Source organism: Petaurus breviceps, unplaced genomic scaffold (genome assembly GCF_028583685.1).
Source record: "Petaurus breviceps papuanus isolate PSGF00001 unplaced genomic scaffold, PetGlider_PUasm1.0 90696, whole genome shotgun sequence".
Lineage (NCBI taxonomy): Eukaryota > Metazoa > Chordata > Mammalia > Diprotodontia > Petauridae > Petaurus > Petaurus breviceps.
In genome coordinates this window covers 3,900,799-3,926,230 of record NW_027187314.1, presented here as the reverse complement: position 1 = coordinate 3,926,230, position 25,432 = coordinate 3,900,799, and the positions used below count along the sequence as shown (strand labels likewise).

Below are 25,432 nucleotides of genomic sequence, written 5' to 3'. Positions count from 1 at the left end.
GAGAGAGAGAGAGAGAGAGAGAGAGAGAGCAAGTTTTAAGCTAGATGACTAAAATTCCACAGGAAAAATAGCATATGTCATCATAAGCTTCCATTTTCCTTTCTCATCCTTCCATTTTCTTTCACTTACTATGTCCTGGCTCATTATTGATGATACAACATTCCTGAATAACTTTGCAGCACTGATTGAATTTTTCCTTGTAAACTCACCCCTCCTATTACTGGTCATGATGGTAAGGTTGGAATACTCCTTGCTCCCTGTTGTCATTTCCAGATTCTTCCCTTACCATATTCACTAAGTTATCTCTCTTATTCAAGGCTTATTCCATTCATATTTGTCACTCAATCAATATCATGATAGCTCCAAGACACTCACCTTCATTCCTCAAGTAATTTTGATTACTACTGACACTTTTTCTCTGTTTCCCAATCATTACCTTCATGCTGGGTGACTTCAGAATACATATTGATACTCCTTCAAATATATCAAAATAACTTCTGAATACTTCACATTCCTCATTCTTCATGCCCTACTAATCTATACCATATTTACTATGTATTCATACCTTTGTCTTGCCATTTGTTAGAAGTGTTTCACTCCCCTGTTCATGAACTCTGAATTTCCTATGTCTGATTTTTTGTTATTCCACTTTTCCTTCCAATTAATAAGCCTCATCATTTTTTTTTTATTTTCATCCTCATGATGACCTCTCATTTCATTCTCAGGCCATCTCCTCTTTACTGGCTACACTCTCCTCTCTTCCCTACCTTGACCCCTTGGTGAAACAGCTTTCTCTTTTATTTCCATGCTCCAAAAAATCCTCACTTGATCCCTCAGTTCCCATTAGCTATTTTATTTTGCATATCTCCCCCCGTTTATGATTAACCTTCTCGAGAAAACTACCTATGATTAGTGTAATTCCTTTCTTCTTGCTCTTTTTTTATCCCTCTATATTCGTACTCCTGATAATACTATTCAACTGACATTGTCCTCTCTGAAGATATGAATATTATCTTAATTGACAAATTTGATGATATATACCTTCATTCTTATTGACCACTTTGCACTTTTTTTGTTCATCACTTTTTTTGTTTGAAACTTTTCTCTCTAGTATTTTTGTGGCATTGCTATCTCCTGGTTATAATACTACCTGTCTGATTCCTCCTTCTCAGGTGCCTGTACTGGATTATTATCCAGGGCGCATCTATTAACCCTGGGTGACTTGTAGTGCTCTGTCTTTGGTCCTCTTCTTTTCCCTCTAAATTATTGCTTTTGGCTTGGTGATCTCATCAGCTCTTATGATTTAATTTTTATCTCTATGTTGATGAATCTGAGATCTATTTATCCTGCCCACTCATCCCACCTTCCCCATTCTCCAGTCTCACATCTCCAAATGTCTGCTGTCCATATTAGCTTAGATGAATCATCTAAATGGAAAGCTGAACTCATTATCTTTCCCCCCAAACTCTTTCCCCTTACATTTCTTTGTAGAAATCACCAGGCATGTAATTTAAATGCTATCCTCAACTATTCAATTTCTGTCACCCCCTTCCTCTTCCATTTATAACTGACTGCCTTCTGCCTTTTTAGTAACTTCCACATGTGACACACTGTCTATAGGACGATGCATCCACCCTGTTGTGGGCCCTCATCACTTCATAACTGGACTATTACAATATCCTGCTTATTGTCTTTATTATCTCAAGTTTCTTTGTACTCCAGTCTGTCCACCACTGAGCTATGAAAATGCTCTTCCTAAAATAAAGTCTGTCTGTATCAGTCATCTCTTATAAACTATAGTGGCTCTGTAATTCCACCAGTATTAATTATCATATCCACTGTTAATTTTTAAAACCCTTCCCTTCTTACCTTTCTAGTTCTTTATAGAATATTCCCTTACACATACTTCCCAATGATTTGACAGGCTTCTTTGCTTTTCTTTGCAAAAACACATATCAGCTCTTTATTATGTGTATTTTTACTGGCTCCCAGAACAGGAATTTTCTCTTCACCTCTGCTTCTGTTCTTTCAAATTTAAGCTAAAATCTCACCTCCTGCAAGAAGCCTTTTTCAGCCTTGATGCCTTTCCTCTGAGAACATCAATACTTTATACTTACTCATGCCAACTTTTAAATTGTGAGTTTTTTAAACACAGGAACTCTTTATGCCTTTCTTGCTATGTCTAGTGCTTAGCTCACAGCTTGGAACATTGATAATTCATAATAATGCTTGCTGTTATTGGTGGTGTTGGTGGGACGTGGTACTTTTAATGCTCTTGTTTATTTATTTATTTTTTGTTTTGTTTTCTGTCATTTTAATTGCATCAATCCAGAGGTCTGAGCATTATTTAGGATGAACTTCCACAGGGCTTATAATGTGATAGTGATATGTTAGTCAGGTGTGTCCTCTACCATGAGGCCAACCCAGCTACAAGATTCAAGAGTGGCTGAGATGAAGTAGAGTATATAGAAAATACTGCTGAGTGTGGAAAGATTTTTCAGTTTGGAAAAAATATCTTAAGCATCATGGTTCTGAAGGAATACTCTGAATGAAAGGAATCACAAGTAATCTGGTATTAACAGGTATGTTAGCATTACACATTAGGAACTCAGAAGAAAACTAAATCCCAGGTTTGTTTCTGCATCAGTGAAAAAAGAGTTCTCAAATTCACACATTATCATTCTGTCAACACTTCTGAGTATTATATAATTATTAGTTTAATTAAACATCTCTGCCTCGATCAGAGGGGTTACCATATAAAAGTGTTGAAAGAACTTGCTCTCTGCTGTGAAATGTAAGAAATTCAAACACAAGTACCTATAATCAGAGCTAATGTTTTTCTTAATAAAAAAAATGAATTCACTTATAATTAGATGGCATGAGTAAGGGAGTATCCTTCCTTTTCTGTCTTTCTTCTGTCTCTGTTTCTGTCTCTATCTCCCTCTTTCTCTCTCCGCTTCCCTATCCCTCTATTTTTGACCCTCTATGGAGTCTGAATTTTTATTTTTTTCACAAAGATATATAAAAATAATTTATGATGATCATCTTTTCTGACATCACTCAAGGTGTTATTTAATGAAGGATGTGGTAGATATACCAGGGCCAACCTCAAAGAGAGTAAAATTGAGAACAAAGTTCTTTATAATCTCTACTAATCTTCCTTAATACACACACACAGACACACACATACAAGGGGTAAATGGGGTAGGATGATATTGTTATAAAAATTACAATATGCTAGTACAGTAAAGGTGATTAAAGGATATCCTTTCCAACTCCTTACCTAATATAAAAAATTGCCTCTACAACATTTCTAATAAATGGATACCCAGACTCTGCTTGTAAACCTTCTGTTAGGCTATTAATATTTTGGTGTTCATGCAAATTGCCTGTACCTTAAATCTACAAAGAAAGGAGTAGTGTAACAAAGATAGAGTAGGTGTGACTGGTTCCATAAGATAAGAAAAACCAAGTCTGGGTAGCAAGTAAAAAAAATGAATTAACCCTGAAACACTTTACTAGAGATCTCACTCTGTACTGCTGCCACATCCAACTACATTCACAGCCATAAGTAGTAATGCACCTATGTAGGCTTATGATAGCAACCCAGACATAGGGAGCACCCATAATTTTAATAACTCTCATTAATCACTGCATTTACATGACAAGAAAACTTTCTGCACAAATATATGACAGGGGGAGAGGTCTTGGAGGAATTAGTAGGAGTAAAAAATATGTCACTTTATTGGGCTGCTTTTGTAACCATGCACTGTAGGAGAACTGCTCATTCAGTTTGAAGGAAAGGAGCTTGGAAATATAAGTGATAAACAGTTCTACTTCCCTCCCCATTCCATACATCCTCCACACTCTGAGGCTGTTCAGGGAAGGTGCCTGAACAAGTGATGCTTATTTCCTACAAAGAGATGAAGCTGAAGGAGATATACATCCCAGAGTTAGAGAGAATGCAAGGCAAAAGTAAATAATAACAAAAAAAAATCTAAAGATAAAACTATCAATAAGAGACCATTGTAAAAGTTGATGACTAACAGAAAAGAGGCTAAAAACAAAAGACAAACCCAGTAAAGTCCCAAAGAGAAGCTGAAGTGTCTTGTGCAATTATAATAGGGGTAAAAGTATGTAGATACTAATGAAATGCTATGTAGTGTTCAGCAGAGACTAGAAACAACAGCAAGTATCTGCTTAGAGTAACAATTTATTTTAAAAAATTACTTAGGAATGAATTTAAGTCAGAAATTAGAATTATCAGGTCAGAAATTAAGACTCTGAAAGCAGAATTAACACATTTAACAAAAAGAAATTTATCCTATGACATATATATAATATACATACACATATGTATACATATATAAGACATTTATGTATGACATGAATTTTATACAAAAACTTAATATAGATGAAAAAAATACGTGCTGAGAATTTTCTTAAGGCAATAGAAATTATTGATAAGAACAACAGATTTAGAATAAACATGAATTCTATTCAGTCTGGAAGAGGAAACTTGGTAATATCTGAGATAAATGAAAAGCCTGAGAGACAGAGTGTTTGGGTAATTAATAATCAATTTGTTAATTAGGTTAGTTGGTAATCAATAAATTCATGGACAGTGTTCCCTTAGTAAGCAAAGACAAAACCATGTAGATCATTGAATACTTAAATACCTTTGGAAAAGTGGGTGCTCCGGACAGGCAGAGATCAACCATGATTGGTGAACAATCAATGAGGTGGTGAACATAATTAATGTGGAATAAAAGTCTTCAGCTCCTTCTCCTGACTGGATCATGAGTATTAACAGCATCCAGCATTCTGGACAAAAGAATCCATCTCCACTGAGACCCCTCATGCTGAAAAATTTGGGGGTGGGTTTTAGTAAAGGAGGCTAATATTTTTTTTGCCTGGGGTGGGGCGTGGGGGGATGGTGTCAGAATTCACCTAGATTAGATGCTATTTACACTTTGAAAAGAAGTAAATTTTCCTAGTTGGGTGAGGTCCCACTCAAGACTAAGGAGAAGTTTCCTAGAGGATTATGCCAATCTCATTTTCAGTCCTGTCTTTCAGAGACTGACTGACCTATAACCACTGGTCCCTGAATAAGAAAAGAAAAAAGAAAAAAAAAGTCTCAAACCAAAATTGGTTAACATAATAAAAATGATTTCTCTCATATCCTTTCTACCATTCCATAAAAGTAAAATAATGTTAAGCTAAAAATTTGAAAGACCTCAGCATTAAATGTAACCTTTTCTTTAAAAAAAAAAATAATTAATTAATTAATTTTTAGTTTACAACATTCAGTTGCACAACTCCTTGAATTAGAAATTTTCTCCCCCTCCCTGTACTCGCCTCTCCCCCGCATTACAGCCTGTGATCAAATATAGGTTCTAAAAATGCCTTCACATTAAACATTAGTCAAGATGTAAAACCGGATTATAACCAATGGAGTGAAAGGAGAAAGAAGGGATGAAAGAAAACAAACCCAAAAGAGAGAGCAAATAGATTACCTCAATCTGCATTCAGCTTCTGTAGCTATTTCTCTGGATGTGAATATCCCTTTCCATCATGTGACTTTTGGAGTTGTCTTATAACCTTGTATTACTGAGAGGAGATCAGCCTATCAAAACTGGTCGTCACAGATACGATGTGTCTGTAATTGTGTACAAAGTTCTCCTGGTTCTGCTCTCCTGACTCAGCATCAGTTTATATAAAAATCTCTCCAGGTTATTATGAATTCAGCCTGCTTCTCATTTTTTCTAGCAAAATGGTGTTCCATCACATTCATTTATCACAACTTGTTTAGCCATTCCCCAATTGAGGGGAATCCCCTTGATTTTCAATTTTATGCCACCACAAAAAGAACTGGTGTAAATATTTTTGTGCATATGGGTCCTTTTCCTACTTCTATGATCTCTTTGATATAAAGCCTGAGAAGTGGTACTAATGGGTCAAAGGGTATGTAATTTTTAAAATAATCCTTTGGAAATAGTTCCAGATTATTCTCCAGAATGGTTGTATAAATTCACAAGTGCATCAACAGTGTATGTGAGCTCCAGTTATTCCACATCCTCTCCAACATTCACCATTTTTTCTGTTTCATCATCTTAGCCAATCTGACCAGTGGGAGGTAGTACCTCAGGGTTCTTTTGGTTTGCATTTCTCTAATCAATAGTGATTTAGAGCATTTTTTCATATGTTGTAGATATCTTTAATTTCTTCCTCTGAAAAATGCCTGTTCATATCTTTTGACCATTTATCAATTAGAAAATGACTTGCATTTTTATAAATTTGATTCAATTCTCTATATATTGTGGAAATGAGGCCTTTATCAGAAACACTGGTTGAAAAAAATTCTTTCCTAATTTTTTACTTCCCTCTTAATCTTGATTACATTGACATTATTTGTACAAAAACTTTTCAATTTAACATAACCAAAATTATACATTTTGTATTTTGTAATGCTCTCTAACACTTATTTGATTATAAAATCTTCCCCTCTCCATAAATCTGACTGGTAAGTTATTCCTTTTTCTCCCAGATTGCTTAAATATCAGCCTTTATATCTGGATGGTGCACCCATTTAGATTTTATTTTGGTATACGGTGTTTAATATTGTTCTATGCCCAGTTTCTGCCATATTATTTTCTAGTTTTGCGAGCAGTTTTTGGCAAACAGTGACTTGTTATCCCAGAAGTTGATATCCTTGGGTTTATCAAACAGTATATTATTATAGTCATTGACTGCTGTGTCTTGTGTACCTAATCTATTCCACTAATCAACCACTCTACCCCTCAGCCAGTAACAAGTAGTTTTGATGACTGCTGCTTTATAATACAGTTTAAAATCCAGTATGGTTGGGCACCTTCTTAGATTGTATTCATTAATTCCCTTGATATTCTTTACCTTTTGTTCCACCAGACAAATATTGTTACTAATTTCCTAGCACTATAAATTTATTTTTTGGTAGATTGATTGATATGGCACTAAATAGTTAAATTAGTTTGGGAAAAATTGTCATTTTTTTAAATATTGGCTCAACCTAGCCACGAGCAACTGATGTTTTTCCAATTATTTAGATCTAACTTTATTTGTGTGAAAAGTCTTTTGGAATTGTGCTCATATTGTTCCTGGGTTTGTTTCGACAGGTAGATTCCCAAATATTTTATAATGTCTATACTAACTTTAAATGGAATTTCTCCATCTATTTCATGTTGTGTTAGAAATATATAGGAATGCTGAAGATTTATGTGGGTTTGTTTAATATCCAGTAACTGCTAAATTTTATTTATTATCTCAAGCAATTTTGTACTTGATTCTCTAAGATTCTCTAAGTATATCATCGTATCATCTTCAAAGATGATAACAGTCTCTTCATTGTCTAATCTAATTCCTTCAATTTCTTTTTCTTCTCTCATTGCTATAGTTAACATTTATAGTATCAAATTGAATAGGTGTGGTGACAGTGGATATCCTTGTGTCACTCCTCAAATGTGTTTCTTGTAGACAGCATATTTTAGGATTATGGTTTTTAATCTATTCTGCTATCTGCCTCCATTTTATGGGAGACTTGATTCCATTCATGTTCACAGTTACAGTTTCTATCTGTGTCTCTCCCTCCATCCTATTTCCTCGCCTGTTTATGGTTTTATTTCTCCCTTCTTCCCTCACCTCCTTAAGAGTTTTCCTTTTGACCACCCTGTCTCTCTCAGTATTCTCTCCCTACAAACCCCCCTCCCTTTTCTTACTCTTCCTTGTTCCTACTTCTTCCTTCCCTCTTAAACCCTCCCCCTTTTCTTTCCCCTTTCCCCTCCTACTGCCTGTTGTGTCTGACAGACTTTTTATTTAACAAACTATGTTTTTCCCTCCTTGAAGCAAATCCATTGAGAGTTATCTCGGGGCAGCTAGGTGACAGAGTGAATAGAGCACTGGCCCTGGAGTCAGGAGGACCTATGTTCATATCTGACCTCAGATACATAAAATTTACCAGCCATGTGACCTTGGGCAAGTCACTTAACCCCAATTACCCTGTCTTCCCACCTCCACAAAGCAAAAGAGAGAGAGAGAGTAAATCTCATTCAATGCTTCTCTCTCCCTCCCTTCTTTCCCTCTACAATAATAATAATTTTACATTTCTCCACATTAGAATCCTATACTTAACTGATTGTTATTCCATCCTTGAACCAAAACCAATGAGAGTGAAGCTCATGTAATGTTCATCTCTCTCTCTTCCTTCCAACTACTATAAAATGTTTTTATGCCTCTTTGTGTGGCATAATTTGCCCTTTTTTGCCTTCTCCTTTCCTCTTCTCCCATAACAATCCCTTTGCAATTAATTAAGATTTTTATAATCAGATTATTTAATTTAAACCCACACTCTCTATGTTATCACTTTTAAATGTCTCAATATTTATACAGTTTTCAATATCAACAGGTGTTTGCTTCCCCACTAGGGATTTAAACTGTTTGATCTTATTGAATAACGAGTTATGTGAGTGAGTGTGTGTGTGTGTCTGTTTGTGTTTGTTTTCCCTGTTTACCATTTTATGTCTCTCTTGTGTCTCATATTTTGAGATCAATTTTTCCATTGAACTCTGCCTTTTTTCATGAGGAAAGTCCAGAAGTTCTGTAATTCATTGAAGGACCATCTCCTTGCCTGAAAGATTATGCTCAATTTTGGTGGATTGTTTATCCATGGTTGTAGTCAAAGTTCTTTTGCCTTAATTGAATATGATATTCCAATCTTTTCTATCTTTCAATGAAGCTGCTAGGCCCTGTGTGATCCTGACTGTAGTTCTGTGATATTGGAATCGTTTCTTTCTGCATGCTTGCAATATTTTCTCCCTAACCTCACAATTCTGGAATTTGGCTTCAATATTTCTTGGAGTTTTAAATTTGGGATCTCTTTCAGGAGGTGTCCAGTGGATTCTTTTGATAACTATTTTACCCTCTGGTTCTAGGATCTCAAGGCAGTTTTCCTTCATGATTTCTTGAAAGATGTCGGCCAGGTTCTTTTTTTCATCATTGCTTTCTGGTAGACCAATATTTCTTAGATCATCTCTCCTGAATATGTTCTCCAGATCAGTTGTTTTTCAAATGAGATACTTTACATTTTCTTTTAATTTTTTTTGGATTGTTAGGTTTTGTTTGATTCTTAATGTCTCATGGAGTCATTAGCTTCAATTTGACTGATTCTAATTTTCAATGAATTATTTTTCTCAGTTAATTTTTGAAGCTCCTTTTCCATATGTTCAGATTTTTTTTTTAGGGATTGATTTCCTCCAGTTAGATTTTAAACCTCCCTGTTTTGCAAATTTTACTTTTTGCACAGTTGTTTTCTTCATTGATTTTATTTTTCCATTTTGGAAATTGTAATGTAAAAAAAAATAGTTAATTTAATTTTTTTCTTCTCTAATTTGTCTTTTTAAATCCTTCCTAAGCTCTTCCAAGAATTCTTTTTATGAGCTTGAAACCAGTTAATATTCCCTTTTGAGGTCTCATATGTCGGTACAGAGTCAGTGCTGACCTCTCAATTTCATTCTTTTCACTCCTTATAATAGAATTGAAACATTTTTTTTCCACCTTGCTTTTTGTCTAGTGTGATTGCTTATTTTCTGGCATATAAAGTGGATTTCTGCCTCTTGGCTACAGAGGGCTCTGACCCATGCTTCTCATGCTTGGAGCTAGGGGTGTGGTTGTTGACTTGGTGTGATGGGGCATCTGGATGTCTAGACAGAGACTGAAGCCAAGGCCAGGACTATCGGAATTTCACCAGTGTTACATTGAAGCTCATAGGTGTGGGAGAGGGACCTCCCTAGATTTCAGAATTTCATGCTGGTAGGCTGAGATAAGATTTGTTGGGACAGCTCCTGACCTTCACTGCAGCCTAGGCACAGTAACAGCCATGCCATTCCTCTAGGACTCCCAAGCCTGCAGCTAGTTCCACTCTTTCAGGATTTTACACTGTGGCAACATAATCTGAGTTTTCAATTTCATAGATGGAGATTAGAGAAGTTAGAGTTTACTCCACCACCTTGGCTTGCAGAAGTTCAGGTAAGTGATTTTTTAAAGATCCAGGCTGTTGGTTGATAGCACCAGGAGCAGCTGTCACTGCATGGGTCTTGCACTTGTCTCTTACTCAGCTCTGACAGATCCCCTATCCTGTGGTGAGAGGTCTGGGAATAGCTTCTGTGGTGGGTGAATCCACTCACCTGGGCCTGTTCTGGCTCCACTATAGTCTGTTCTCGTGTCTGAATCTTATTTTCTTTATAATACAGTCTTTTATGCAAAGAAATATGACTTCTCATCCCCTCTTCCCTTTAAAGTACTGACTCTGCTTGTTGCTTTAAAATTTCAATTAACATGTCTTTCTCAGTTTACTTTACTGTATGCCATTTTTAGATTATAAGATACTCCCCCTTTTTTCTCTTCATTTTGCATGACAAAAGGGGAAGACTAAAAGAATTTATATGGAACATGAATGAAATCACCTTGAAAAGAAACTCTAGAGTTACACCTAGAAAAATGAAAACTGTGTAGCTGTTACATAAGTACACATGTGGGAAATCATCCTGAATTGTCATCATGAGTTCAGTAGGTAAAGTTTCTAGCCCCAGCAAAGGGAAAGAGAGAACTTAAGGAGACTTAGGGGCTCAGTGTCCATGCATGAAGTAGGAGAGTATATCAAAAATAGGGACATATGCTATTAAATATTTTCATCAATGATTTACATGAAGGCCTCATGGAATGCTCTTTAAATATGCAAGTGACACTAAACTGGAAAAAATGCTAACACATGAAATTCAAATCAAGATTCCAAAAGATCTCAACAGGATAGAATTCTGGGCCAAATTAAGCAGGATGGGCTTTATTCATGAAACATTATATTAAGTGGACTCAAAAACCAACTTTTCCAATGAAAGATGAAGAAGGGATGGCTATGAAGAGGTTGGTCTAAAGGTAATAAGTATTTCAAAAGACTTAAAGCTCAACAAGAGGCAACATAGGGTTATGTTTATGGAGGAAACTAATACAAGCTAGTTTCATCATAGTCTACCCTAGATATTCACATCTGTTCTAAGTAATTACATCTGGAAAACTGTCATCAATTCTGGGAGAAATATTTTTAAAGACATTTGCAAGATAGATAAGAGTCAGAGGAAGGCAACTATAGGGTAGATGGCATGAATACTTTGTATTGAATACAACAGCTAAGTGAATGACATTTTTCTAGAAGAAGAATTGAGGGAATTTGATAGTTGCCTCAAAGAGATACCATCAGAAGAAAATTAGATTTTTCCCCTGCTTGTTCTCACCAAATAAATTGACAAACAATGAATGGATGGAAGCAAAAAAAAAAAAAACACAAGCTGCTTGTCAGAAAAAAGGAAAGCTTCTTAACTGATTTTCATAAAAGTGGAATGAACTACCTTAAGAGATAATGAGTTCTCTATCATAGGTTTACATTTCTTTTTATTTTTATTTTTAGCAAGGTAGGATAATTTTGTCAAATCTGCTATCTATAAAACTGATCTTTATTCAGTTAGATTAGAATTCAATCAGTTTGTCTCCAGGATATTTTCCAATTTTAAAATTCTAACTGTAAAGAAAATTTCTAAATATATAATAAGGAAATTTTTTTGATGCACCAGTAAAGCTCTATGACCTATACTATCTTTGAACTCAGTGAATTGAACTTTATTATTATATTCTAATGTTACCCTCAGCTTTGATTGACCTTTCTGTGAATTAATGACAAGGCTTGTCTTCTTAGTTGGTTAAGTAAAAGTGAGTCATAATTGACAGTCATACATGTTGCTTTGCCCCCATTTCCATTCTTTCTGCCCATCCCTATATTGATACTAATGCCTATTTTTTCAACAATTCCTTGCTTCAAAATAATACATCCTAATAATTCCTTCACATAGTGCTTGATTAACCTGAATCACACTATTCTGTAAAATGTAATCACTGATGTAATACTAATAGTCAACCAATGATAAGCTTGGTATGCAGTATCTTTTTTTTAACCTGAAATCAATGTTACCAAAAAATCAGTTTCATAGCTTATGCAAGTTCTATATTTTAGAAAATCAAGGATTGATGTGTCTCTGGACTATTGTATATAATTGGAGATTTTCGTCCTATTCAGTTTAATAATGTTAAATTGAATTGAATGTATACCTTCAATAGATATCCCTTATAAATAATTTATAGCAAAATATAAAGAATAACACTTTTCTGTTAATGTCAGAATGAGTATTGTCACCATAGGGATGATTTCCTACTTAATTGTTCTAAATAAAGGTCAATTTGTCAAACAATAAGCACTTATTGAATGTTTACAATGTGTTAGGCAGAATGATTAGCACTGAAGATACAATAAAAAATTAAAAAAAAAACTTGGCTTAAATTTTCAAAGAACTCAGATCAAAATGAGAGCAGAGGGAGGATTAAAAAAATCCAAAACATTGTGTATACAACACATATTAATTTTAAGTAGGACATTATCACTGGGAGTGATAGAATTTAGTGGGGGAGCAGAGAGAATATAAGATCAGGGAACACCATCCAAAAAAGACAGGAATCAGATGAGTCTTGAAGAAGTATGGAAGCAGAAGTGATGGGACAGAACAGGGTAGGTATGAGACAAAGCCAATGAAAATAAACAGAGTTAAGGGATGAGTGTTAAATTCAAGGAAGAACAGTAGGAAAGCCAGTGTATTTGTATTGTAAAGAATTATGAAGATGATTAAAGAGTAAGAAGATTTGAAAAGAACGAAGGAAACAGGTTAAGAAGGGTATTAAATTCCAAACAGGATTTTATACTTCTTCCTAGAGGTAAGCAAGATCCATTGGAGTTTATTGAGTACAGAAGTGACATAGTCAGACCTGTTCCTTATAAAATCACTTTGGCAGCTGAATGGAGGATGGATTGGAGTGGGGAAAAATTGGAAATAAGGAGAACTATAAAAAGGCTAACTCTAATAATACAGACATTAGGCAATGAGGGCCTCGATGTTATAACTATTAGTGTAGAGGAAAAGGATTATATAAAAGATGTAGAAATAATAAGACTTAGAAATATACTAGATTCATAAGCTGAATAATTCATAACTAGTAAAGAATGACTCTGTGGTTATGGACCTGGGTCATATGTCTCAGATGATATTGTTATATTCAATACTAATATGGAAGCTCAGAAGAAAGGGGGCTTTTTAAAAAAAAGTTACATTGCACATATTGAAGAGCATATATCATTTTCACTTTGAATAAAAAATAATTCACAGTATAGTAGACAGCACACTAACCTTCATGACTGAAGCACATGAGAGAAAAGAGGACATGCATCTGCCAGAATTATGACCTTTATAGAAAGGTCTGTGATCCTGTTTCTGGGTTCTGGGGAACAGAAAAAGAGCTGTCTGAAGGGGGAAAGAGATGGAGAAGCTGCTAGGGAAGTAAGAGCATGAACTTTACTTCTAAGATTTGATGGTCACTAAATTGAACTGAATTGGATTGCCATTCACAACCTCTTTAGGGAGGCTGGAACTAGGAATTCTAGGAGTTAGGACAAATAAATCTATGGGTGGGGTGGAGAGATGGATGGCACAGTGCCTAGCATACAGTAGGAGCTTTAAAAATATTTTTTGAGGAAGAGTCCTGTGTGTGGAGCCAAGATGGAAGAGTAGAAGCACAAATTTGGTGGGGACTTGCCTTTAATCACTTCCAATATATGTAAAAAAATGACTATAAATAAACTTTAGAGCTACAGAACCCACAGAGACAAAGCTCCTGCTGAGAAAAGCCTAGCAGGCTGACAGGAAGGATCTATTGTGCCAGGATAGGAGCTGAGCACAGCCTCACATGAGCTGTGTGGTTCCCAGCTCCAGGCTAGGCCCTGACCAGCTGTTGCCCGAGAGGAAACTTCAGGAGAGAGAATCACTAGCAGCTCTGGTGGTTTCCAGAAATATCCATATTCCATAAATGCCAAAAAGAAAGAAAAAAGGTCAGTGTGGAACCTTGTAGGAACAGGGGGAACACTAGAGTTGTCCAGCCCCTGCCCCCAGTGTGAGAAGCAGTGGAGGCATGGTGACTGTGAAGCTACCTTTCCCTGGCTGCCTCAGGAGCTCCTGGCTTGCAGATTGCAGAGGGACCAAGTGACCATTCAGAGGGTAATCAATCATGTGTAACTTTCTTGGATCTGGATCATGGCCTTGAATGGTGTTCCTGCGGTGTTTCACCAGTGAGCCAGAGCTTGTGGTGTCTGCAGAGATGGCACCCAACTAATAGCTCCAGCAGCTGCTAAAAGCCCAAAATTTTGGGACAAGGCTCTCTCCATTATGGAAGCAGAGTTCTACTGTGCCAAAGCACTCAAAAGTCAAGTAATTGACTGGCAAGATGAGCAAGCCCAGGAAACATAATCAAAGCATAAATTCCTTTTTTGGGGACAAAAAGGATCAAGGCATGTAGTGGGCAGAGGACAGCAAAGTCAGAACTCCTGCATCAAAAACATCGAAGAAAAATATGAACTGGTCACAGGCCATGGAGGAACACAAGAAGGATTTTGAAAATCAAGTAAGAGAAGTGAAGGAAAAGTTGGAAAGAGCAATGAGAATGGCATGAGAAAATAATGAAAAGCCAGTTAGCCTGCTAAAAGAGACCCAAAAATATACTGAAGAAAATAACACCTTAAAAAATAGATTAACTCAAATGGCAAAAGAGGCTTAAAAAGCCAGTGAGTAGGAGAATGTCTTAAAAAGGTGAATTTTTCATATGGAAAAAATCAAAATCTCACTGAAGAGAATAACTCCTTCAAAATAAGATAGGAGTAACTGGAAGCTAATTACTTTAGGAGAAATCAAGATACTATAAATCAGACCCAAACAAATAAAAATAAAATAGAAGGCAATGTTAAAAATCTCATTGGAAAAACACTGATGTGAAAAATAAATCCAGGAGAGATAATTTAATTGGACTACATGAAAGCCATCATCAAAAAAAGAGCCTAGACAAAATCTTGCAAAAAATTCTCGAGGAAAATTGCCCTGATAGTCTAGAAACAGAGGGTAAAATAGAAATTGAAAGAATTTACCTATCACCTCTTTAAAAAGATCCCAAAAAGAAAAGTCCCACAAATATTATAGCCAAAGTTCAGAGTTCCCAGATCAAGGAGAGAATACTGCAAGCAGTCAGGAAGAAACAATTTGAGTACTGTGGAAACACAATCAGGATAACAAAAGACCTAGCTGCTTCTACATTAAGGGATCAAATGGGCTTGGAATATGATATTCTGGAGGCCAAAGGAGCTAGGGCTAAAACCAAGAAAAACCTACTCAGCAAAACTGAGTATAATGCTTCAGGGGAAAATATGGTCATTCAATGAAATAGAGGATTTTCAAGCATTCTTTTTTTTTTTTTTGGAGGGGGAAGGAAGGGAAATTGCAGTTAAGTGATTTGCCCAAGGTCACATGGCTAGTTTTTCTGTGTTAAGTGTCTGAGGCTGGATTTCAACTCAGGCTCTCCTGACTCCAGGGCCAGTGCTCTATTCACTGTGCCATCTAGCCACCCCATTTTCAAGCATTTGATTACAAAACCAGAGCTGAACAGAAAATTTGACTTTCAAATGCAAGAGGCAAGAGAAGCATGAGAAGGTAAACAGGAAAAAGAAATCATAAGGAACTTATTAAAGTTGACTTATTTACATTTCTACATGGAAAAATGATCATTGTAGGTCATAATACTGTTCTCAGCATGAGGAGATATATATATATATATATGTGTGTGTGTGTGTGTGTATGCATATGTATACATATGTATATATATACATGTGTGTGTATACCTGTATGTACAGGATGGTGTATTTGTATAAAAATATATATGTGAGTGTGGGAATGTCATGTATACATGGAGAGAGGGCACAGGATGAGTTTAATATGAAGGGATGATATTTAAAAAAATAAAATTAAGAGGCAAAAGAGAAATTTACCAGGAGAAGGAGAAAGGAGGAGATAGATTAGGGTAAATTATCTCATATAAAAGATGCAACACAAAACTATTACAATGGAGGAAAAGAACAGGAAGGTGAAAGAGAATGGAACACCCTTGTTCTTATTGAATTTGGCTTAAGGAGGGAATAACATACACACTCAATTAGGTATCTTACCCTACAGGAGAAAAGGGGGTTAGGGATAGGAGAGGGGATGATAGAAGGGAGGGCAGATTGGGGGAGAGGATACTTAGAAGCAAACATTTTTTAAAAGGGTTATTGTCAAAGGAGAAAATGGACTAAATAGGGGGCAGGATCGGATGGAGGGATATACAATTGGTCTTTACAATATGACAAGTATGGAAATGATTTGGGTCACTATCACTACACATGTAAAACCTATATTGAATTGTTTGTTTTCCCAGTAGGGGTGGGTGAGGAGGGAGGAAGGGAAAAAAATCTGGAACTCAAAGTTTTTTTTTAAATGTTAATAATTTGCCTTTTACATGAATCTGAGAAATAAGACCTATAGGCACTGGGGTGTTAAGATCCATCTTGCCTTCCTAGAAAGTTAGGGGAGTGATGAAGGAGGACATAGGGGAGAATGGATTAGGTAAGAGGCATTAAGTGGGCTTGCTCTTCTGGGGTGGCGGTAGGGGAAAGATGGGGAGAAAAAATGTAACTCAAAATCTTGTGGAAATAAATGTTGATAACTAAAAATAAATTCATTAATAAAAAAAAGACTGAAGGACATGGGTTAACTTTCTACATCTAATGGTTACCACCTATGCAATCTTGGGTAAGTCACTTGGGCTAGCAGGGTCCTCCTTTCCTCATCTGTAGACTAAAGGGTTTAGACTAGTTGGCCTCTGTGTTTCCTTTCAGTCCAAGAACTATGATTCCTGCAAAATGTGCTTTAATAGAATCCATTTTGTCAATGTTTTAAGCTAATTAATTATACCATATATGCCATTTTATATGACTTCAGGTAATCTTGTCAGATTCCATCATTCCTTGCCCTCCTCATTCAGGTTCAGATGGCCACTTTACAGAGTGGCACCATCACCAACTAGACCTTTGTCAACAAAATCAACATAAAAGGATCAGGTATCTTCAAATTTCTGTTATTGGTTTTAGAATGATTCAGGCTCCCCACCACAAAATAAATCAATAAATTATTTGTAAATGATTATCTTATAACAACTACATTTATCTTCTATTTTCTTACTCCTCTTCAGTAACTACTTACCACGTCTGCTGAGAAATCAGTGCCTGAATTATCTCCTTATGGATCTAATCTCCTCTCAATGTTCATTTGGTTTAAAACTCCTCTGGCTTTGAATCATAAACACAACTAATTTCACAACCAAGTTCACTAGGTATGAGCCACCTCTGCCTCAATTTTGTTGTATATTGTATCGCTAAAATGCCTTGTTGAACCACATCACCAGTGATTACCATTTAGCTCCTCCTTTGTTGCCTCAGTAGGCAATGTCAATGGATTCCTTGCCTTTGGGTAAGTCTTACCAACTCCACTCATTCTAAGTAAATCTTTCTCATAAATATCAGAATAAATGGTACAATTGAAACACTTTTACTAACTTTGAAACACCAGGAAACATATAAAATTAACAAGTATTGATTGCACATACATTAATTCACATAAATTCATAAGCAAATAGTGCCCCAAACAAGAGAAACAATAAGCCTGCTATACTCTCCTCTGCTCTGACCCTATCTAGAATTCAGTTTGTGGTGCCTCAGATTAGTAAGGATCTTAACAAGTTAGCACATGTTCAATAAGCAAAATGAAGGGGACTCAAAAGCATATCTGAATGCCATATGCAGATCAAATAAATGAAGGATGTGAATATCATTTAGCCTTGAGAATATAAGCAAAGGAGGAATAAATTTAATAGTTATTTTAAGTTTTTATGTAGAATAAGGATTAGAATTATTTTGTTTGTTTTTTTTTGGAGGGCAATTGGGGTTGTGACTTGCCCAAGGTCACAAGGCTATTTTTTGTGTTAAGTGTCTGAGGCAGAATCTGAACCCAGTTCCTCCTGACTCCAACGTACCTCATAGCCACCCCCAGAATAATTTTTAATTGATATCAGAGGGAAGAAAATTGGTCAATGGGTAAAAGTTATAAAGATGCATATTTCAGCTTCAATAAAAGGAAAATATAACTTAATAAGAACAGCTTTTCAAAAGAGAAATAAGCTGCCTCAAGATAGTGTGATTTCTTATTTTAGAAGTCTTCAAATATAACTTGGATGGTCACTTGTCTGGGATATTATAAAGGAACTTCTTCCAAAAAGTACCAGTTGGATTCACGTGTCTTGAGATTTCATCCAGCTGAGGCATTCATTTATCCTATTTTTAAAAAAAGTGTTTTGCTTCTTTTTTCCCCATATTAAAATAAATCCAAGGTTGAAGAAATTGAAGAAATGTTGAAGTTTAAAAGATGCCTTAAAAGTAAAATAAGATCAATGTGAAAAGCAAAAGATCTATATGAAAAGATTAAGGAAGAGAAAGAGTAAAGTAATAATAGTCTTCTGGAATCTTACAAAGTCATTATTTTCAATTTTGGCTGAGAATAAAATAACAGGAAACTGCAAAATGTGGAATTCAGGTTATATATAAGAAAGTATTTTTAAAAGTTTGATAGTTGTAAACTATTTAAAAGTATCTCCAAATGAATTTGTCAATTTTTTTTAATAAGTAGTAGTTGCCTCTGTTGGGGAAGATTTAATTTTCTATACACTAAAGTATTCTATGACAACCACTGGTTTTAAGGAATTGAAAACTCCCAAACCATCAAAGCAAAGTTCTTGAATAGATTAAATTAACCTGCTCTCTGATAACTGAATATTTTACCTGTTATGTAATATTTATGTAGTTTCAGTTATCATGTGGTCCTTCCTTAAGGAGCTAATAAATAAATGACCTTCTAAGGTACCTTTTTAATTTTTTGAACACAGAAAGTTTGTTCAACACAAAATGAAGAAAATTAAATAAAATACATAGAATGAGATTTAAAGTGTTGCAAATCCTGTAGGAGGCTAAGGTAGAGTTATTATGTAGGTTGAAGAAATTGATTTGCTACTTACTAAAATCAAAAGCTGTCACGGTGTAATATAGAGACAATTAAATCATTGCAAACAAAGAGAACTCTATCTTATTTTTAAAATGTTTGACATATCCACTTGGCTTTTTTGCCACGGTAGAACTAGGCTTCCAGAGAGGAGAGCTTTGTCCCAAATTGCTGGGGTTTTCACAGATGAAAACTTTTTGTTGGGTGTCCTCACAGAAGCCTCCACTGGCTCTGGCACCAGATCATACACCCCAGGACCTCCACCCAAGACAGCTATCCAGATCCATGAAGGTTAAAGCAAGAGCAATTACCTCTCAGAATGGTTGCTTGGTGCCCCTACGATCTGCAAGCCAGGAACTCTGAAGATGCCATGTTGCTTCCCCCTCTAGGGATAGAGGCCTGACCACACTCTCAATCCCCCTGTTGCCGAAGTCCATACTGACCTTTTACTTTGCCATTGGCATTTATGGGTTGAGAATTTTGGAAACTGCCACAGCTGCTTGTGATTCACTCTCCCAAAGTCCTTCCAGCTACTAGTGTACTGCAATGGACCCTTCCTGCTGGCCTGCCAGGCTACCTTCAGTGGGAAATTTGTTTCTCTCTGTCACTTTGTGGGTTCTGTAACTCTAACGTTTTTTAGAGTCATATATTATAGGTATTTGAGGTGGTTATAGGGGGAGCTCAGGGAGTTTTCCTGCCTTTACCCCACCATCTTGGCTCTGCTGACATACCCACTCAGTAATCCAATTTAATTTATAACCATGGCCATTCTTTGGAATTCCATCTCTTCTTTACAATTTTTTTCCTTAAATGCTCTCAATATGATTTGGTTCAGTGGGTTCAGTCACCAAGTCTCCTATAAATGCATTTAAATATCAATTGCTTCTTGCTATTTTATGATGTTATACTTCTCATAATTTCCCAGCATCCCCTTTTAAATGATATTTCCAAACTATTTTTGTTGTTGCTTTGCTTTTCCATCACATTAATTTCCAAATGCATCCTTCTCCCCATGCTATACCCAGGAAACCAGTCCTTGCACTAAAAATTAAAAGGAAAGAAAAATCATGTTATCCAATATAAGTAAAATATTGACTTTATATGAGATATTTCACATCCATACTGTCATTTTTATCTCTGTAACAAAAAGAGGAAAATAAAGAGCAAATTTTTTTTCAATCTGCTTCCTTCACTTTGCATCATTCCATGATTTCCAGAATGTTTGGACCAATCAGAAGTCAGGTTGGTTGATTAGAATGTCTAAAATTATTAGTCTAGAAGTCCTTTACTCCCTTCTTTAAATTTCTGCCATGTGCAAGTTTTGTTGAGGCACCAATAATTCAAAAGACAAAACTTTGCTCACCTTGCTTGGCTCTTTGACAGGCAAAATATCTTGGGTGTCACCCCATCTCTTCACTGGAATAGTCTGATCCTGTGACTGACATTGCTGATAGTTTCTAATGACTCTAGTTATTGAGGGTACATCTGGTATCTCTTGAAACATTTTAATCTCACAGGTTAATATCCTGAGCAATTCCATCTTTGGATACTCAATATAAAATCATGAAAGAAGATCACAACAGAGACAGAAACATTAGCCATGTGCTCAGCGGCACATGGTGGGTGTATTTCATATAGGGAAACCTTTCTCTTCCTTTACTTAGAAGCAATCTTCAATAAAAAAGCCAACCTATAAAAGAGTGAGAGATTTTGCTGGTATTTTTTTAAGCAATTGGGGTTAAATAACTTGCTCAAGGTTACACAGCCAGTTATTTTTGTGTGGGTGACAAATATCTGAGGCTGGCCAATCCCTTTACTCACTGTGCCACCAGGCCGCCCTGCTGGTATCTTTTATATGCACATTTATTGCTGTCATTTCTTCACCATATAGTATACCAACAATAAATATTCAATGAATACTTGGAAGTTGCAGTAGTAATCTTCCATTATGCCTGCCAAGAAGCAGGTAAACCAGATCTCAATATTCTGTGTGTATGTGTGTGTCCATGTCTCTCTCTTTCTCTCTTTAATTGGAACCTGGCATTGCATATTGTATATATTCTGCATAAGCTACCAGACAGAAAACAGAGATCTGAACATTTTCTGAGGACTGGGCTCTCACTCATTACATGTGTAATCAAAATAATCAATTTTATATTTTGCAATTCCTTCTATGCTTTGTTTGTTTAAGGATTTGCCTATTTGTGAAAGATGATTGATCTGATTATTTTCCTAGCAATTCCTTCCAAATAGGTAGCACTTCCCCAAGTAGTTTTGGCGTTTGTGTTTCTAAAGGAATTTATATTGAGTTCAATTATTTGTTTCTTCCTTTATTTTGTTTTATTAATCTACATTACTACTTGACCTAATAATTTTGATGGCTCCTGCATTATAATACATAGTTTAAGTTTCAGAATTGCTCACCAGGTCCTGATTCATGTAAATAATGGATCTATAGAAGAAGTTTAAATTTGCATTAATTTGTACTAGTAGAATTTACAGTTATGTAATATATAGTATTTTATTCTAGCACAATGGAAATATGGAGTAGGAATTCAAAGAATGCAATTTTACAGGTGATTCACTGCTTGTACCAATCAGGACATCTCTGGTCTCCAACTTCAAACATACCTTTTGGCTATTTGTTTTGTGTACTAGTTGATTTCTAAAGCTCCTCTAGATCCACATTCTATGAATCTATTTAGAATATAAGGAGATAGAACCATTTGGTCAGTTACAGAAAAATATAAATGGGACAAAAATAATTTCTTACTGATATTGTCTGTTCTTGTAATAAGAAAAAATAATTTTACCCAAATTATTCATTCTCTGTTTCTACACTCTCCAAATAACAGAGTTTTATATAATTGGAAAAACTATATCAAAGTCACGTGTATTAAATATCCAACGCAAACAAATATTAAAGATTTTTATATATATGTTAATGGCATATTATGACAATTTGCATGTTTCTCCTCCAACTTTGAGAAGTAAAAAAAAAGTATTTTACATATCAGTACATATGTTGTACATATGACATATGTACTGACATTTTGCCATTACTGCTTTTATTATTATTACTCTTTTTCCTCCTTCTTTTCCTCCTCCATCATCTTTTTAGCAGTAGCATTTAGTATTGTTAGTATTAGTTTCATTTATCATCATCTCAATAACAGTAGGTTTATGTTGAGCAAAGAGTTCTTCCACTCACTCTACAATCCACCTTCCATGTTTTTTTTTGGTTTTTTGTTTTATTTTTTTTATTTTTTGTTTTTTTCTTGAATTTTTTTTTATTTTGCTTTTTTTGTTTTTTTTTTTCTTATTTTATTTTATTTTATTTTATTTTTTTCTTTTTTCTATTTGAATATTTTATTTTAAAACTTTCAATTTCAGATTCATTCCCTTTCCCCCCTGCCACCCACCTCACTGGGGAGACAATCCGTTCAGTATAGGTTGTACATGTGCGGCTAATGCAAAACAATAACGTAGTAGATGTATTGTAAAAGACTGACTATATTTCCCTCCCTCCTATCCCACCTCCCACTTGTTCTATTCTCTACTTTGATCCTGTCCCTTTTCAAAAGTGGGTGCTTCCAACTTCCCTCTCCCCCCCCCAGCCTGCCCTCCCTTCCATCATCCCCCCTCACATCCCCTTCCCCCCCTATTCTCCTGGAGGGTGAGATCCCCTATTTAGTGTGTATTTCCCTCTCTCCTCAAGCCAGATTCAATAGGAATAAGGTTGACCCATTCCCTTTAGCCTTCCTATTCTTCCCTTCCATTGTAACCATTTTCCCTTGCCTCTTCTGTATGAGATAGTTTGCCCCACTCGGTCTCTCCCCATCTCCTCTAATTATATTCCTCTCACCTCTTAATTTCACCTTTTAAGTATCATCCCTTCCTGTTAAATTGGTCCCGTGCCCTCTATCTATGTATACCTGTAAATGTATATACACACATTCACATATGTATTCATATGCCCGCATACGCTCATATAAAGACATATATATATATACATACATACACACACACACACACACACACACACATATATATATATATATATATATATATATTTCTAATCCCTTCAACTACTGAGAAAAGTTTCATAAGTTACAATTATTGTTTTTCCATGTAGGAATGTTAATAGTTCAACTTTGGCCAGGTGGCTCAGCGAGCAAGAGCACCGGCCCCAGTACTGGGACGACCCAGATCAAATCCGGGCACAGACACTCAGCACCACACCCAGAAACAACAACTGGCTGTGCAACCCCGAGGAAGCCACTCAACCCCGATTGCTTTAAAAAAAAATAGTTCAGCTTTGATAAGTTCCTTATGATTTCTTTTCCCTGTTTACCTTCTCATGCTTCTCTTGCTTCTTGTATCTGAATGTCAAATTTTCTATTCAACTCTGGTTTTTCAGCAAGAATGCTTGAAAGTCCTGTATTCCACTGAATGACCATATTTTCCCCTGAAACATGATACTCAGTTTTGCTGAGTAGGTGACTCTTGGTTTTAATTCCAGCTCCCTTGACCCCCGGAATATCACATTCCAGGCCCTTCGATCCCTCAGTGTAGAAGCTGCCAGATACTGGGTTATCCTGATTGTGTTTCCACAATATTCAAATTGTTTCTTCCTGGCTGCTTGTAATATTCTCGCGTTAATCTGGGAATTCTGGAACCTGGCTATAATATTCCTAGGAGTTTTCTTTTTGGGATCTTTTTCAGGAGGTGATCAGTGGATTCTTTCAATCTCTATTTTGCCCTCTCGTTCTAAAACATCAGGGCAGTTTTCTTTGAGAACTTCCTGGAGGATGCTTTCCAGGCTCTTACTTTGGTCATGGCTCTCAGGCAGTCCAATAATTTTTAAATTATCTCTCCTGGATCTATTTTCCAGGTCAGTGGTTTTTCCCATGAGATATTTCACATTGCCTTCTATTCTTTCATTTGTTTGGATCTGTTTAATAGCATCTTGATTTCTCATAAAGTCATTAGCTTCCATTTGCTCCAATCTAATTCTGAAGCAATGATTCTCCTCAGTGAGCTTTTGAGATTCTTTTTCCATCTGGCAAATTTGACTTTTTAAGGCATCCTTCTTCTCATTGCCTTTTTGAGCCTCCTTTGCCATTTGAGTCAGTCTGTTTTTTAAGGTATTATTTTCTTCAGTCAGGCTGTTGACTCTCATTTCATAATTTTCTTGCATTGTTCTCATTTCTCTTCCCAATTTTTCCTCCACTTCTCTTATCTGCTTCTTAAAGTCCTCTATGGCCTGTAACCAGCTTGTATTTTCCTTTGAAGCTTTTGGTGCAGGAGTTCTGACTTCACTGATTTCCTCCTGTTCCATGCCTTGCTCCTTCTTATCCCCAAAACAGGATTGTAATGTTGGAATCTTCTGTTTGCTTTGTTTCCTTTGCCTGCTCATTTTGCCACTCAATGATTTGACTTTTGGGCTTATTGCCACAGTAGGACTCTGCCACCAGACAGGGGAGTTTCCATCCCAAATGCTGGGGTTTTCTCAGCTGCCAGAGGTATTAGATGGGTGCCCTCTCTGAGGTCTCCACACACTCTGGCAAGCTGGACACACACCCCAGGACATCCACCGTAGACTGCAATCCAGAACTAGCAGGTTAAAGCAAGAGTGATTAGCCCTCAGACTGGTGCTTGGTCCCCCTACACTCTGCAGGTCAGGAGCTGAAGTCGCCAAGTGGCGCTGGCAGGCTGTGCTGGGGGCTCAGCGGTTTCTCGCCCTGAGGGTAAAAGCCACATGCTCCCACTTACTGGGTCCCAAAGTCCATACTGCACTGGCCTCTCACCCTGTCCTTCCCATCTATGTATTGATAAATCTGGAAATGGCCACAGCTGCTGCTGATCTGGAGTCCAGCTGGTCAGGCCCACCCTGGGGCTAAAGCCTTGGCGTGGTGCTGGGCTCTGCTCCCAGAGCGTTGCGCTGGCTGATTCCTGCCAGCCTGCCAGACTGTTCTCAGTGGGAGGTTAGTTTCTCTGTGTCATTTTGTGGGTTCTGCAGCTCCAAAGTTTGTTTAGAGTCCCCTTTTTATATGGATTGGGGAGGGTGGAAGCCAGAGCCGCGGGAGGGTCATGTTTCTGCTCCGCCATCTTGGCTCCACCCCCTCTTTTTTTCCACCTTCCATCTTTTTAGACTATTTTTACAATGATAGATGTCAAGGGCAAAGTGAGAAGGATATAAAGGTCCATTAGGGCAGAAGGAAAAAAAAATAATAGTTACATCCAGAGATAAAAATTGAAATAGTCTGCTCTTGTGTCTTGTTTGAAGAGAGAAATTAAATAAGCAGTTCTTTTAAGGTTTATGTATTATGAATATTCTT

At 36.4% G+C, this 25,432-nt stretch overlaps 1 pseudogene; it reads left to right on the top strand.

The window, feature by feature from the left end:
• LOC138144328 (interleukin enhancer-binding factor 2-like) overlaps positions 1-25,432 on the top strand; it is a 46,913-nt pseudogene that overhangs the window by 9,810 nt on the left and 11,671 nt on the right.